Source organism: Mauremys reevesii, linkage group 1 (assembly GCF_016161935.1).
Source record: "Mauremys reevesii isolate NIE-2019 linkage group 1, ASM1616193v1, whole genome shotgun sequence".
Taxonomy (NCBI): Eukaryota; Metazoa; Chordata; order Testudines; family Geoemydidae; genus Mauremys; species Mauremys reevesii.
Window position 1 is genome coordinate 200,300,317 of NC_052623.1, and position 16,937 is coordinate 200,317,253.

The window sequence follows — 16,937 nt, forward strand, 5'->3', positions numbered from 1 at the left end:
CATAGCTATCAAAATGAGAACATAAGACTGGCCTGGAGATCTAGTGACAACGCAATACAGGAACGGGTCCCTGGTCTGTTGCCCACTCCCACACCCAATCAGGAGCCAGGAGTGCAGCACAGTCCCAAAGGCAACATCCTCTGCACTGGAAGGATGGTGAGTTATTACAACACTCAATTAATTCCCTCTTTTTAGTAGTTGTTGTGAAGAGGGAACTATGCCCAGCTGTCTTTGGCAGGGTGACCAATTTCCCTGTGTGTTTTCTGTTGTCGTTTCATCAGCTTGAAACTGTTACAGCCGCACAACAGAAAGCATTTGCCTAAGAAACAGCAAGATCATCACCAAATCAATTACATCTGGTGTTTTAGTCCCTGAAAGGGCCTCTAATGCTATTACTTGTGATGAAAGTACCTTTGGATACTTTATAAACCAACCAGGCCAACTTCAGTACAATACTGAGAGATTATTATTCAACTCGGAACTTGGTTATCTCTGGCAGAAAACAAACCAGCTAGCACTGCTCATTCTTGTTTTTAAAGTGGAGTACTTGTGGCCCCTTAGAGACTAACGAATTGAGCATAAGCTTTCGTGGGCTAAAACCTACCTCATCGGGTGCATGCAGTGGAAAATACAGTAGGAAGATACATATACACAGAGGAAAAATGGGTGTTGCCATACTAACTATAATGAGAGTAATCAGTTAAGGTGGGCTATTATCAGCAGGAGAAAAAAAACTTTTGTAGTGATAATCAGGATGGCCCATTTCCAACAGTTGACAAGAAGGTGTAAGTAACAGTAGGGGGGAAAAATAGCATGGGGAAATAGGTTTTACTTTGTGTAATGACCCATCCACTCCCAGTCCTTATTTAAGCCTAATTTAATGGTGTCCAGTTTGTAAATTAATTCCAATTCTGAAGTCTCTCATTGGAGTCTGTTTTTGAAGTTTTTTTGTTGGAGTACTGCAACTCTGAGGTCTGTAATCGAGTGACCAGGGAGGCTGAAGTGTTCTCCGACTGGTTTTTGAATGTTATACAGATTAACATGGCTACCACTCTGATACTTCACTTTAGCAAATTAAGCATATGGGTATATTCTCTCCTTCATGTCTTGGCAAGGAGACAGTCCTCCAATATACCATCCGATGAAGCCATGTCAGCAGAGGGAAGAGAGAGGTCATAACCGTATCACAGGGACCTATCATGCACTATGTGGGGATTCCCCACAGAGTCTGAGAAATTGTTGTTCTTTCTACTTCATAGCCTCCAAATTCCTCCCACCTGAGAACACATTTCCTGGGATCGCCTCAAGGTGAACCACATAGCACAGGGGTCGGCAACCTTTCAGAAGTGATGTGCCGAGTCTTCATTTATTCACCCTAATTTAAGGTTTTGCTTGCCAGTAATATATTTTAACGTTTTTAGAAGGTCTCTTTATATAAGTCTATAATATATAACTAAACTATTGTTGTATGTAAAGTAAATATGGTTTTTAAAATGTTTAAGAAGCTTCATTTACAATTAAATTAAAATGCAGAACCCCCCGGACTGGTGGCCAGGACCCAGGCAGCGTGAGTGCCACTGAAAATCAGCTCGCGTGCCACCCTTGGCGTGAGTGCCATAGGTTGCCTACCCCTGATATAGCACTTCCCAGCCTCTCCATTCCTCTCCCCTTTCTGTGTTGGAGATGACATTCTAGATCCAGGACTCTAAGAGTTACATTTTCCCCTTTGCCAGTTTGTCTCTCTAGAGATTTTATTTGCGGTTTGAAACTGCAAAGTAAGCATTAAAATGCTATGCTGTCACTTTTGGATCTTGAAGTGTTTTCATCTCATCTGCCGATGGCTTGCCCTTTCCTGTGAATCTGCCTGTTTGGTACCAGCTCTCTGTCTGCTATTCCATTGTCTCACTTCTTTATGCTCTAAACGTACGCACACACACCCACACCCTCCTACCTTTTTTATTTTTATTTTCTTTAAAGCTGTGCTCATCCCATGTTCTGGCTCACCTCAGAGCTGGACATGATTTGTGTTTGTTAACTGCAAAATTCAAGCAAAAATGTTTTTCTTTGGGAGCCATTTATCTCCTATAGGGAAAAAGAACTAACTTAGGGCACTAATTTTTTTAAAAAATTTTGGAAATTCACTGTCGTATTTTAAAGTATATCAGCACTTTCATTTTTTTACCCCTACGTCTTCCTGAGGGAGTCTTTTCTTTCTGCTCTTTAGGCCAAATTATGCAGTTCCTTCTCTCCTATCTACCTTTGTCACACCTATGCAGGAATCAGCCATCATTTAGCTTCACCAGACACTAGGGGAGCAATGGGTTAAGTCCTCTGGGATTACATGTTTTGATGGTTGGCAGGAGGCAAGGGCCTGGTCGTTGCATGCCAGCAAGTGTTAGCAGGAGAGCAGCTGAGGGAAATACTGGCCATGGCTGTGGTAAAGGCATCTGCCTATTTAGTTCCCCCTAGAAATCTCCTCCCTGGAAGAGGCAGAACTGAGCTCTTTGTATTTTTAATAGAACAATCCATTGTGCATATCAAGTAACTGCACAGCCTAAGCTTTCTAAACCTTTTCCTTCTACATCCTATGCCCACCGCAATGCCTGTTGCTCTCATTCACTGGATTGTGTCTGAATGTCAGATCACAAGCTCTTAGGGCAGGGACTTCCTTTTCTGCCATCCTCTAAAAATCCTAGCATGTTTTAGGCACCATTTAAAGAAATCAAATAAGCATATGAAAAAACAAGGAAATAGGCTTACTACATTCATGAAAAGAAGAGAAAGAGAGAAAGCTGAAGTAGATATCATATAACAGTAACAAGAAGAAGTAGTAAGAAAAATCAACAAAAAAAAATTTATATGAAAATGAAACATTATGATTCAATTAGATTAGTGATAAAAAAAAAATATAAAATAAAAAAATGAAAAATGAAACACAGATCCTCTCTCATCTCCAGCTCTTCTATCTGAGCCATTTCTTCCCATTTCCAGTCCACTTTCATATTTATTTATTTATTCAGTCAAAGCTCTTTAATCAGAATTCAGCTCCAGAAACCACATTTCATTTTCAGCAAGAGAGGGTAGCAATCAGAGACAGCAGCGACAGTCAGACCAGGCAGCCCAGCAAGCAGATAAGCACCCAGACAAGACAAAAAAACACAAGAGAGTGACAGCAAAGAAGGTGGGGTGACAGGACAGCACAGCACAGGGACCAGGGCAGGTGAGTGGCTCACTCACTGCTCAGCTCCTCACTGTCACTCTCACTGTCTCACGGAATCTCTGTGCTCTGTGCTGCATCTCTATCAATGAGGTCTTCAAACCACAATTTGAGGACTTCAACATAGGATAGGGTACAGTTTGGGTAGGTTAGGTGGTGTGAGATTGTGTGGGTGAGATTGTGCAGCAGGTCAGTCAGACTAGATGATAGTAGTGGTCCTGACCCCTTCTGAGATGAAAGTGAGTTTATTTTATTATTAATTAATTAATTTGGGCAGCATGAGGAGGTTTTTTTTTTAAATATTTTTTTTTTAAATGAACTTATTGCTAATTAAAAAATTGGGAACTGAAGTCCTCTGTTTATGACAGAGGAAATATGTTGTTTAGCTGAAGTTAAGGTTGCTGCTTAACATTGAAGTACCTTCATCATACTTAAGTAACCCAAGTTTACACTGCCAATTCTTTAGTGAGAGGGAGCCAATGATTATTATCATGTATTCGCTGCAAAAAAAAAAGGTGTGTTTTTATCTGGAGATAGCTGTCCGGATACAAAATCCTAGGGGATACGGGTAGTTTTTACTTCAGTGTAACTAGTCGAGATCATCACTGTACTCCCCCTCCCCCCTGGAATTTACCTCAGCTACCTACAATGAAATAAATACCACCTGTGCCTTGTCTCCATTAGTATTTTGCATTGAGAAAGCTATCCCAAGTTAGCTCTCTTAAGGTAAAAAACATACCTTTTTTCCAGCGAATTCATAGCCCATTTGGTAAATTTACCTGCAACTAGGGTGGCCAGACAGCAAGTGTGAAAAATTGGGACAGGGGAGGATAATGGTGGCTGGGGACGGGGTGGGGGAGAAAATAGGTGCCTATATAAGACAAAGCCCCTAATATCGGGACAGTCCTGATATTAATTGGGATATTTAGTTACCCTACCTACAAGTCCTTAAGGGAGCCAGTTAAAAGAAGGCTTGTAATGAAAGCCTGAGTGCAACCTTAACAATGAAGTCAAAACTAACATTTCCTCAAAGTGCCTTACCCCTGAGCTGAGGAATCATCTCTGCAGGCTCAAGATATACCAGCATTCTGCCTAAGCAAGATGTCAATCAAATGCTTCAATTTTGGTTGACTAGAAAGATCTGCAAAGGATTAATACTATCCCTGGATAGAGCAGATCTATGTGCTCCACCTGAAGAAGACTTTTAAATGAATGTTTCTGTTAATGTAACAAGCTGTCTGACCTCATCATTTCTTTTCAGGACAACTTTACAACAGCAACCAAGAGAAACTAAAACTGAATTGAACTAAAAATAAGGGAAGGGTCCCAAGAAAATAAAATTATTGCCTAGTTGAAAAGCTATGTGAAGTCTGATTAGCAACATAATTGTTGCTCCAAGGGATCAGACCCATGGTCCATCTAGTCCACCCAGAACTACAGCATATTTCATTAGCAATCATATAACAAAATCTCATAATTTGACAGGCAGTGTCAATTTACACACATTTCAACAGGATATGAATATTCAGCAGATTATGAGTTTTCAAATGATATGTCACAAAGGCATGCTTTTCACAAACTATATCATAACCATATAACAGGGGTGAACATGGGGTACAGGGAGTCACACGTGTACAACTCAATTTTCCCAAAACATTTAAAAATAATCTTGTATTTTAAAGGACACTGCCTATTCCTATTTTTTCCTTTTAAACTTCTGCCTATTTCTATCTTCTTTGATCACAACTACAAGAAAATAGCTTTAAAAGGTCATGTTATGGTCATGTGTGTATGCAAAGCCAATGAATTTACACATATGAATAAGTGCTCATGAACAATTTTGCATAGTATTCACCCACCTCTACAAATACAATGAATGAGAGTTTATAGATGGTAAATGGAAACGAAACATTTTCTAAGTTGCATCTCAAAGATAGTCATTAATTAGAACCAGAAGAGGACTCCAGCTCAGTATTTATTTAATCTGTTCATATTGGGCTTATTTGTATTAGGAAATCCTCTAGCAACTCCAGCCTAGATCTGGGCCCCATTGTCCTAGATAGACACTATACAAACATATAGTAAGAGAGAGTCCCTGCACCTAAGAGCTTGCAGTCTAAATGGACAAAACAGACTAAGAGTGAGACTATACGTTCTCTACATTTCATAGGTGATTAATTGAGCCACCAAGGGATAAAGCGACCTACTCAAAAATCACACAGGGAGTCTGTGGCAGAACTGAAAACTGAACTCCAACCTCCTAAATCCCAGTCCCACACACCATCTTTCCTTCCTAAATCATTTTTATTTTCCTCTGCAGTAGAATTTTTCCAAGATGTAATCAGACAGGTGATACAATTTGTAGTGAAGGCATTTAATTATAGTGGTGATATTCTGGAACAATATAAAGAAAGAAAGAAAACCACAATAGAGCCTCAAGAGAAGTATCTGATTTTTTAAAATCATAACAGAATTCTTAAAGAAAACTAAATTAATGGGGGGTGGGGAGGAAGACTGCAAAGGATATGCATTATCCAGTAAGGATGTTTGTCCAGAGTCTATGAAAGAGAAAGAAATTAATGAAGCTGAAAGACTTAGCTCTATATATAGTAAGACATGAACCAATTTCTGGGCATAGTATGTTATCGTGCTAGATTTATTAAGAATTACTGAAGCCTAAGTACACTTTTGAGACTGGTGATTAGACAAGACAACTTCGATGCACTAAAAAAATGTGACAGCATTTCAGAGCATAGAGTTTCATTTAAACGAATCTGTAAATACATCCTATTTGACCCAACAGCAGAACCAGTCATTCTACTTAGTGCAGCATAGCAAGCAGCAATTTTAAAATTAACTGTGAAGAGAAAACAAGCAGTGGTGAGCATAATATTAGTTGATATACTAGTTGCCTAACTCAAATGGATCAGAAATGATGAGAAGCAGATTTTTGGGGTATAGTATGAGGCGTGGAACTGAAGAAAGAGGATTGTGTTCCTAGAGGGATATACATTAGTATGGGACTGGAGATTCTGGAATGCAAGTCTGGGGATGGTCTGAAAGGAAACAGGAATCCCTGAGCATTAGTGTCAACTACATAGTGGGGCAGATTCTCTCGACCATAAGTCTGATTTGCACCTTTCATAGCATTGCCAACACCAACCATTCAAAATTCGAGAGTCAAGACACAAAAATTATGAGATTGGCTTTAAAATGGTGAGATTTACAAAATAATAAATCCAGGGCTCTTTTTATTTACCTCTGAGGTTTGATCCGTTAGGGATCATATTTTCAAGCTTTACTCCATAACCGTGAAGACTAGAAACTAAAAAAAAAAAAGAAAAAGAAAAGAAAAGAAAAGAAAGCCCAGAGTTGCATGAAATAATAACAGCCTCCCTTAACACTTCAGCTCCTGGAAAAACACCACATATTGCGAGACTAGCAATCAAATTGTGAGCGCCGCAAAACCCTTAGAAGACAATACTTAGATTGCTAGTGCTATGGGGTTGAGACTGTCATTTTGTTCTGTGTTTGTACAGCACATAACACAATTTGATCCTGGTCCATGACCACAAATAATTAAACAAACAACAACAACATTAGCTTGCATGTAATTTTACCCAGTGCAGAGGTTTGGAAAGGAATCCTATTTGATAGCCATTAGTCTCCTTGGGTAAAATGATCAGAAGTGCATAAGTGACTTAGGACCCTAAATCTCATTTTCAAAAGCGACTTGGGGCCTAACTCCCAAAATCATGTCTTAAAATAGGTTCCTAAGTCACTTGGTGCTTTTGAAAAATGGTACCACATTTTGTGTGTCCTCCAATGCCATGGCAATGAGTGCAGCATAGAATGTTCCATACAACTCGGAGAAACTGGGCACAATTGGGCCCTACATTTACATGAAGGAGGTAATGAAAGAGAGGGGTTCCTACACAAAAAAGTCGGCCTGAGCCTGAACCATTCAGTGGACTCCTCTGCAGGTGTAGAGCTGACACCGTAAGCTCAATGTCACCTCTGAGTGGCCCCACCCACCCATATTAGGGAGCATGCCAGAAGCAGGAGGGGCCTGCACTCCTGCAATCCCTAAATGGCATAGCTGCCCTTGGGGGGCTGTTACAGGCAGAATATGGAGCAACTTTAAAGCTATAGTACTTGTAAACTATGTTAGGGTCTGACCCTGCATCCAACTGTCCTGGGAGTTGGGAGAGTGCCAGGGTGTCTTAAAGTCATCTTCCCCCTAGCTCCTCCTCCATCATCTGCACGCACAAGAACTCTGATGCTGCTGAGTATACTACATTGTTTAGAATATGCAGTGAAAGTGAGAGAGTATGAAATTATTGCAAGAGACCCAGGGGGGTTCTGCCCCAGGGAAATCTTTGGAAAATATGTTATCTGGCGCAATCCAGTCCATTCTGAAAGCAAATAAAAATTGCACTTCAGAAATATTTTTATGAGCTTCAGGGATAAGTAATCTGTGCAGGACTGATTTAGTGGCAGGCAGAGAAGGCTGGGAAATCAGCTCAGAGAACCCCCTCCAGCCCATCACAGTCTATTATGCTCAGATTTGTAACAGAGGCCATGAAATGAAATATGAAGTTGAGCAGTGTGCAGGAAATAAAAGATATTCACTTTTACAGTCAGGAGACATGGAGTAAGCAAGAAGCGCCGAGGAAGCAAATATCTCCGTTTAATTTATACCATTACTATCCAATAGCATCTTTGGGCTTTCTTGGGCAGAAACTGCAGGATGAAGCACATACATACAGAAAGACTCAAAGCCAGAAGAGCAATACTCAAGAACATGTTGTAACTTGTGCTCTCTATGCACGCGCGCACACACACACACACACCCCGCTCTGTTATTCATCCGAAAACAGTAAAGGTACTTCCAAAAAAATTAACTTCACTTTGTTTTTTTAAACTGTAACATTAAGTATCATGGAGAAATTCTATATAATGCTATAATATTGTTGTGTCACATGCACAGTGTAATAATACACTGACTAAATAGCACTATAACTACAGGCTACAATTATTTCACTGGCAATCTTTAAGATAGGTAGATAGAGCCCTCTCTAACCAGAGAGCATTATGGGTAGAAGTCCCAATGTGATTTTTTTTCTTAATCCTTAGGCGCAATCTCATGACTTGTATGAACTGTGGCATGTGTACTCAGTTCTTGGAAGCCTGTAGTTCAGGGGTCGGCAACCTTTCAGAAGTGGTGTTCCAAGTCTTCATTTATTCACTCTGATTTAAGGTTTCATGTGCCAATAATACATTTTAACATTTTTAGAATGTCTCTTTCTATAAGTCTATGATATATAACTAAACTATTGTTGTGTGTAAAGTAAATAAGATTTTTAAAATGTTTGTTTAAGAAGCTTCATTTAAAATTAAATTAAAATGCAGAGCCCCCCGGACCAGTGGCCAGGACCTGGGCAGTGTGAGTGCCACTGAAAAATCAGCTTGTGTGCTGCCTTTGGCATGCATGCCATAGATTGCCTACCCCTGCTGTGGTTAGTTCTTGGTCCTCTTCCTCACTCAAGGGAAATTCTGTAGAAGTCATTATTTATTAATTTCAATTTGGGACAATGCCTAATTAACTTCCAAAGGGGCCACTTGTACAAGACTATGCAAACAAACTCCACAGTGATGATGGTCCCCAGGCCAGAGAGCTCTCGGTCGAGGAATTCATTTCCTCTTTGTAACTCTGGCAGAGGTGTTGCTGGCAGTAACAGATTGGTCTCTGTAACTGGTTAGGGTAGAGAATGCTTTTGTGACTTTAAACACTTTAAATCAAAGTGTTTTATATTTGCATTACATTTTGTCATCTCTGATCTTTGGACTATTCATTCAGGGCAACATTCAGATGTAGCTCCATGCAGCTGCTAAGCCCTGTGCAGAGACATCATAGTTAAAAAAGGTCTCTCTGCACCAGTTTCACACAGGCTCTACAGAAGGGCGTGTTGGAGGCATGTCCAGGAGGGGCCAATGGATTCCCCTTTATACAGCTCCTATGCCCTCAATTCATTGTGCAACTGGCAATATATTCCCATTGGCTGGTCAAGCAGGCATAAGGAGCTGCATGGCAACCCTATTCCCTGGCTCCAGATTAGAGCTGTGTGAATAACAATTTTCAATTCACTGGCAGTTCCAGGGGGTGGAGAGGTTGTGGGGTCAAACAAAAGTTTCATTTAAACAAAAAAAAACCAAGACATTTCATTTTGATTGGTTTGGTTTTGTTGTTGTTGTTGTTGTTGTTTTTAAATTGAAGGAAAGTTTTGCATAAGACATTGTTTGAAACAAAATATTTAAAATGTTTTTCATTTTGAAAATATCAGAATGAAACATTTAGTTCTGGTGGATTTTTTCCCTGAAACAATGTGACAAAACTAACATGAAGTCCTGAAACATTTCAGTGTTGCCAAAGTTGGATTTTTCACCAAAAAGCGTTTCCCATCAAAAATTTCTCCTTGCTCTACTGAAGATTGAGAGAGTGGATTTCACCTCCCTAGTTACTCTACACCCTACATGTAGAGAGCCCTCCCCACCACCACCCCCCAAAAATCAAACTTTCTATGAGTGGAATGTATTTCACCCTCACGTATTCCTTGAAGAGATTTTACAAATAGTTCAAAGCATCCTACGGCACCACAAGCTTTCCAAAGAAATCAAGTAGACCAATAATGCTTGACTCAGGAAACAAGAGTGTGACAGAATATACCCCTGTGTTTACAACTTACACACTACTGTAATAATTTGTGTACAAGGCATGTCTTGGAAGGTATCATTTGAAAACTGATACTTTGTTGGTCAGTATTGCCCTAATAAAATGGGTGGCAACACTGTACATAAAGTTATAAGATTTCCCTGTATGGTGTTATTACCACATGTTCCATACCCCGCAGCCCTGCCCAAACAAAGATTGGCAAACAGATCTGTCTTAAACAACAGAATGCATGCTCTGATTAAATTGCATTTAAGCTGAAAACAGAGTCATCAGGGAGGAAGGAAAACAAAAACAGGTGAGAAAAAGCTACCAGGGAACATCCTTCCACAATGACAGTCTCCTAGTGCCCAACTGGAAGTGTTTTCAAAAGAAGAACTGAAACTATAAAAAGGAGGGACAAACACCCCAAGGCATCTTCCCTGTCTCTCTTCCTGACCATTGCATTCACTGTAGCTGAAGCAACAAAGAGAGTATTTGTTGGACTATGGGTGAGGGGTCCTGACCTACAGCATTTGGTCAGTAAGACTGCTGACAGCATGCGGTGAGCAACTTTGCTTGAAACTGATATCGTTTGTGAAGTAAGGTATTAGTAAATGTCTTATCTTTATTTTTTGTAACTATTTCTGATTTTGACACCTCATTATGTGTACACATTTAAAATCTCTGTAGTTCATAAACCTGTTTTACCTTTTTATCTAAGCCAGTGTGTTTAAATTAAAAAATCATTTGAAATAAGGTGGCATATTATTCCCTTTAAGGAAGAATGAACTTAAAATATTTTGTACTGTCCAGGAGAGCACTGGGCAGTACAGACCATACATTCCTGGGGGGAAATCTGAGACTGGGAGTGTATTGGGGTCACCCTGCAGTATAACCAAGGTTAGTGAGAGCCAGAGTATAACCCAAGTGTGGCTGGCAGGCTGCAGTTACACACTCTCTCTCTCTCGCTTGCTAGAAGGCTGTTTGAGCAGTCCAGATGAGAGCTACTTCCTGAAGGCAGTGTCAGGCACCCAGGGGTTGCAGGGCAGGTTTCACACAACTGCTCATTAGTCTCGACTGTAGCCTGGTGTGTCACAGAGAGATCATTGACATTGTACACGTGATTAAGAAACAGCCGTGTTTTGTTTATATACATGTATAATTATGATCCATCAAAAAGAGAATAATTTAAAATGTTTTATATGCTCTGAAACATTACAGACCTACACAGGTGAATTTTATTGCCAGAAAATATTGAGAAACAAGCTCAAAACCACAATCAACCCTAAATAGATACTGCTATCTTAAAAAAAGTGAGGGGAACAGGAGAGCACCCAGAGTTCTAGGTATCCATTAAGCTATATTAGCATGTGCTTTTAAGTACCAACTTCCTTGATTACAAAGATGCACAGATATCTGATCCATGAACAGGGTAGATCTATGTACTCTACTATAACAGTAAGTGTTTCTTATACAACAAATGTTCATGTAATTTTCCAAGTTCTATTGCTCCCCTGGAGGAGGGGATCTTGTCAGAACCAGTAGATGAAGCTGAGACACTGGGCTCAGACACAAGAGGCTGCGAGGAAGTAAAGATGTAAGGACTGACTCCCCTGGAAGAAGGTGTGGTGGGAGATGGTAGCTGATACCTAACTTGTTGTCCAAGACATCAATTTACCTTCCCGCAGCCCTGCATCAAGACTGGTAACCAAGAAATTAACTTGATTTCCTATTACCATTCATACCAGGCGTCATTCCACCCCCATTACGGTCAATGAAAATTCTGAGTGTGGCTTGAAGGGAGTATACTATATAGCCCTAGGGTGTATAATCTGCCATTGATGCATGGAAGATTTATGAGCACAACTCACTGCTGATTGAGAATAAAGCAGAAGCTGGCAGGCTCCCAAAATTAAACTGCTTACTCCTCTCAGCAGGCAGATATTTAAATTGATCACTTTTAGATTGTGATTAATGTTTTATTTTTCCAGTTATCTAAAAAAAACTAAGTTAAAAAAGAATATTACTTTACAATTAAAGTGTTTTGATTTCCAGAGCTGGATTTCCACAGCGTATCTACTTTAAGCTATCTGCCATGATTTTGATAGCATTTGTCTTGCCATGTTGGTTAATTATTCAAGATCTTTGTCTTCAAAGGGAGTACTCCCTCATTACCTCTCCCCTACCTACCTCCTGCTGCTGTGAAGTCATCATTCTATAGCAGTCACTAGACACACTGCAGGACTGGCTAAAAAAGGACCAAGGGGCTGTGGAGCAGAAAGCTTCAATTCACAAACACAAATATCCAAAATAACCACAGAGGGGGAACCAAAAGTTACAGGTAATGGAAACTGCCTTCCTTTTAGTCTGTCTCCTTTTAGATTTTTGTCCCAAGGTAACATTCTCTCTGTAAAGCAGACCAAGAGACATGGTAGATTCTCAATCACCTGGAAGGTTTAGGTCAAGATTGAAGGTCCTAAAAGACATGCTCTAGTTCAGAGGTGGGCAAACTTTTTGGCCTGAGGGCCACATCTAGGTATGGAAATTGTATGGTGGGCCATGAATGCTCAGAAAATTGGGGTTTGGGGTGTGGGAGGGGGTGGGCTGGGGGTGCAGGCTCTGGAGTGAGGCCAGAAATGGTGAGTTCAGGGTGCAGGAGGGAGCTCTGGCTGGGGGTGCAGGCTCTGGGAATGAGGGGCTTGGGGTGCAGGAGAGTGCTCTGGGCTAGGACTAAGGGCTTTGGGGGGAAGGAGGGGAATCAGGGCTGGGGCAGGGGGTTGGGACATAGGAGGGATCAGAGGTGCAGCCTCTGGGCAGTGCTTACCCCAAGCACCTCCCAGAAGCAGAGGCATGTCCCTCCTCCGGCTCCTACACGGAGGCACAGCTAGGTGGTTCTGTGCGCTGCCCTGTCTGCAGGTGCCACCCCTGCAGCCCCCATTTGCCATGGTTCTGAGCCAGTGGGAGCTGCAGGGGTGGTGCTTGGGGCAGGGGCAGTGTGATGAGCCCCCTGGCTGCCCCTACACGTAGGAGCCAGAGGGGGGACATGCTGCTGCTTTCGGGAGCCACAGCACATGCGGAGTGGGGCAAGCCCCTGACCCGCTCCCTGGCAAGAGTTTGAGGACCAGATTAATACATCTGAAGGGCCAGACGCAAGGCCGTAGTTTGCCCACCCCTGATCTAGTTCAACCAGAAGTTATGGACTTGATGCAGGAATTGAGAATAAAACAGGCTTGTATAGGAAGTGCTGTGTGGGTAACTTATAACAGTGAGCAATTTCTCTATTAGTCTCTGAGGAGAAAGTAAGCAGGTCTGCTTAGGCAGAGCCTCTTGCTGAGAATAACACAGTGAGGCCAGGAAACTGTTCAGCCTGGAAATACCTCATCAGAAGGGAGAGTGACATGGGTCTCCACCCAAGAGAGACAACTGCCAGTGGAGCCGGATGCCCTTGCTGCTCCATAGAGGGGGAATACAGGTACAGTTGCGTTGAACTGTGACACTCATGATTATAGATTACAAGGGGGGGGGAATCAAAGTTATTTTTGTGAACCCAAAAACTAGTTTTCAGAGTTATGCTTAACTTCAAATTCCATGTCATTCACTGTCCTCTACCCCATAACATCAGGATGAAAAGACCCGTGTTACTAAACTGAAGCATCTTACAGTGGGAACCAAAAAAAGAAACACAGATGACCTGTCCCAGTTTAATAAAATAGGATTTCCAAAGTTCACTAGGACAACAAATACAAGGATGCAGGTGGCATTTACAGCATTATCTCTGGGATGGATAAATTACATCAGTTTACCCAAATTAAGGCCTGTGCCATTATTTCACGTTTGAAACCCTTGTACTAAAGTAACCGCATTTTCAAATGTCTGAGATGTTGCATTTCAAGCCCTGTGTACATGGTTTATATACCACGTATTTAAATATACAAAAAGGTTATGCCCAATAAAGATTTGTCTTCCTTAATGATTTTTATCATTATAAAACAGTTGTAAATATGAGATTAAACATACATACATAAATTGTGTGATTAGGTATAATTACACTAATTATGGAAATACACAACAATCAAGTAAAAATGTACATGAAGAAATTCACAGAGCACATCAACATTTATTCTGTGCATGGCTCATTGTTTCATGGGAGCATTAGTTACAGGTGTTTCAACTGAAAAAAATAAATGATAAATGACAGATTCTCCTTTTCCCCCACCCCCACCCCCAGTTCACATAGCCAGACAGGTAAAGAACATTAAAGTTCAAAACAAACAAACAACAAAGAGTTCTGTGGCACCTTATAGACTAACAGAAGTCGACGAAGTGGGTATTCACCCACGAAAGCTCATGCTCCAACATGTCTGTTAGTCTATAAGGTGCCACAGGACTCTTTGTCGCTTTTTACAGATCCAGACTAACACAGCAAAACAAACAAGGAAATTCACACCAAAGTATCAAACCCTCCGGGGCTACCTCAAGAAAGTGTAGCAGTAGTCTAGCTTTAACATGGAGTTCTGCATTGTGTGCAGGTTTCATCCTTAGCTGTACCTTTCCATTTCACAGCCTTAATGTTCTTTTAATGTATTTTTTGTTGTGAAAAACAAAACATGTACACACTTAACTGCACTAAACAGAAGATTCATATTCCACATGAGATACATTACTAAATTCCAATCCTGTTTAGTAATGTATAGTGCATGGCTATTAATGAAACACAAAACAAGTGCCCACACCCCAAGAAAAATTACTTTCCTAATCATCATCAAAAACGTATTCAAGGAAACAAAGCACGGAATGGGCTGAAGTACATTTCACTATGTCAATTTGCTTACAATGCACTCTCAGTAGGAGGTTCTTCATACTCTTCTGATGGGTTGTTTTTTTTTAATATATTATTATGGTACCTTTCCTCCCTCCAGGACAACAGGCACAGGCACTGAGATTGATGAAATTGTATTCTGGAGTAGAGAAATGACAGCAGTGCTACAAAGCCAGCCAGAAAGGACAAGGCTTTCTATGATCAAAAATGCCCTTAGGCTTAACTTTCTGTCACAAGGTGTGAATGCTGCTATTACATTTGCACTACTAGTAGTAGTTTTTTCCTTTTCCCTTGTGGGCTGAAACCAATGTTGTTTGCCTGTGAGTTGGGCAACAAGGGGGGGCTGAGGTAGTGAAATACTATGGCCTGTCACCAGGGTACTCAGTAGTTTACTACTTGCAAGCTGAATTCCACCACAGTACAGTCCATGGAGTGACAAATTACCTTCTTCCCTCCTTGCAGCAACACACACAAAACAGCTAAGCCCAGTTTTTCCAGGGCTCGCCCTGATGCCGTATAGCAGTTTGATTTGTGAAAGATGTTTGCAAATCAAGGGCAAAGTTCTCCTCTCACAGCCACACAAGAGCGACTCTTGACTACTATTCTGCTTTCCCTACTAATTTAGTCTCCTATCTCCCATGTCAGTACAAGAAGAGGGAGAGTTCAAGATACACCAGGAAAATCAAAAAGGAAAACTTTGCTCTAAGGGGAAAATCCCAGTCCCACAAAGGGCCAGAACTGGTGTGATTCTTCTGTGCAATAAGGCAGGATATGGCTAGCTGAAGAAGGATTCATAGATTCTAGGACTGGAAGGGACCTCGAGAGGTCATCGAGTCCAGTCCCCTGCCCTCATGGAGTACATACCTCTTGCTCAGCATGGAACTCAGCTCCTCAGAGGCAAGGCAAGGGCAGGCCAAGAGAACGTACTTCTAGGAAGACCCTCCCTCTCCTGGATCTCACACTCCCAATCGCATCTGAAGGGGATGCATAAGGACCACAGAATTATTGCATCTTCGGGGCTGCCGCAGCATCTGCTCTGTAACCTGGGGACAAGGGGAAGGGACAATGATTATTTACCTCCCCAATGCCTGTTTATAAGCTGCACTCAGGCTAGGAATTTGGTTGAGGACTTGCCCTTACTTGAAATCAATGGGATTTACGCATGTGCTTAAGCACTTTGTTGAATGTTGTTTTGTTTCAGCCTCAATTCAAGACCAAGACTGTGTAAAATCCAGTTTTAGAAAATATGCCCCATCCCCACTCCTTTCTAAACATACTGCTCTGAAATAGTGATGTGATTACAACAGCAGCTCTGCTTGACTGTACAATATTTCACTTAAAAAAAATCATACATCCTATATTAGAGATGCAGTAGGTCATTTATGTCCACCCACCCACCCACCCATTGAGGCAGGACTGCTGCTCTTGCTGAATATATATACTGTTCTTAAGCACTTCATCTAACCTGTTTTTAACATCTCCACATGTTCAGGTATTCCTGATCTCTGTACAAAGAAAAATACATTAGTCACAGATTATGTTCTGCCTACAGACAATAGCCATCTCCCCGGGCAAGCTAAATATTGATTCTCATCACTTTCAGCCACTAAAAGCAATGCTTGGAATTTCTGGATGCCTCGCTGATATAAATATGCTCTGCTGGGAAGAGAATTGGAAAAAACTGTGGCATGCTAATTAAGAGATAAATTCTGCCTCAGGTACATGGGCCTGACTGTATTAAAGTTAATAAGAGCTGTACTCACGCATATATGGGCAGACTTTGGGTCTAAGTAATAAGTTAGAACAGGGTATGTTACTTAGCCAGTGGCAAAATCCAAAGATCATTGTGAAGGATGACCCTCAAGAGCAAGTGCTTTCATCCATCCAAGAAGTGCCATGAGCACTATTAAAGCATATTCAAAATCCAATATTTGGGTTTAGTTCCAGAACTAGAGGGGTTTTTTGCAATGGCTTTTTATGTTAGAGTAGAAGAATGTGGCCTGATTTTTCAGAAATCAGTGGGTGCTTAGTACCTCTAAACAATGGTCAGTAGCAGGGGCGGCTCTAGGAATTTTGCCGCCCCAAGCACGGCAGGCAGGCTGCCTTCCGCGGCTTGCCTGCAGAGGGTCCGCTGGTCCCGCCGCTTTGGAGGACCTCCCGCGAAGCTGCGGGACCAGCGGACCCTCCGC

The 16,937-nt window shown here is 41.4% G+C and overlaps 1 protein-coding gene across 2 annotated transcripts in view; it reads right to left on the bottom strand.

Annotated features, from left to right (window-relative positions):
* Positions 1-15,758, bottom strand: part of ZPLD1 (zona pellucida like domain containing 1) — a 68,208-nt gene extending 52,450 nt beyond the window's left edge. For both annotated transcript variants that reach the window (XM_039494233.1, XM_039494238.1), the window contains exon 1: positions 15,613-15,758. The gene's annotated coding sequence lies outside the window, so the exon portion shown is untranslated. The remainder of the gene's footprint in view (positions 1-15,612) is intronic.
* Between the last annotated feature and the right edge of the window lie 1,179 nt (positions 15,759-16,937).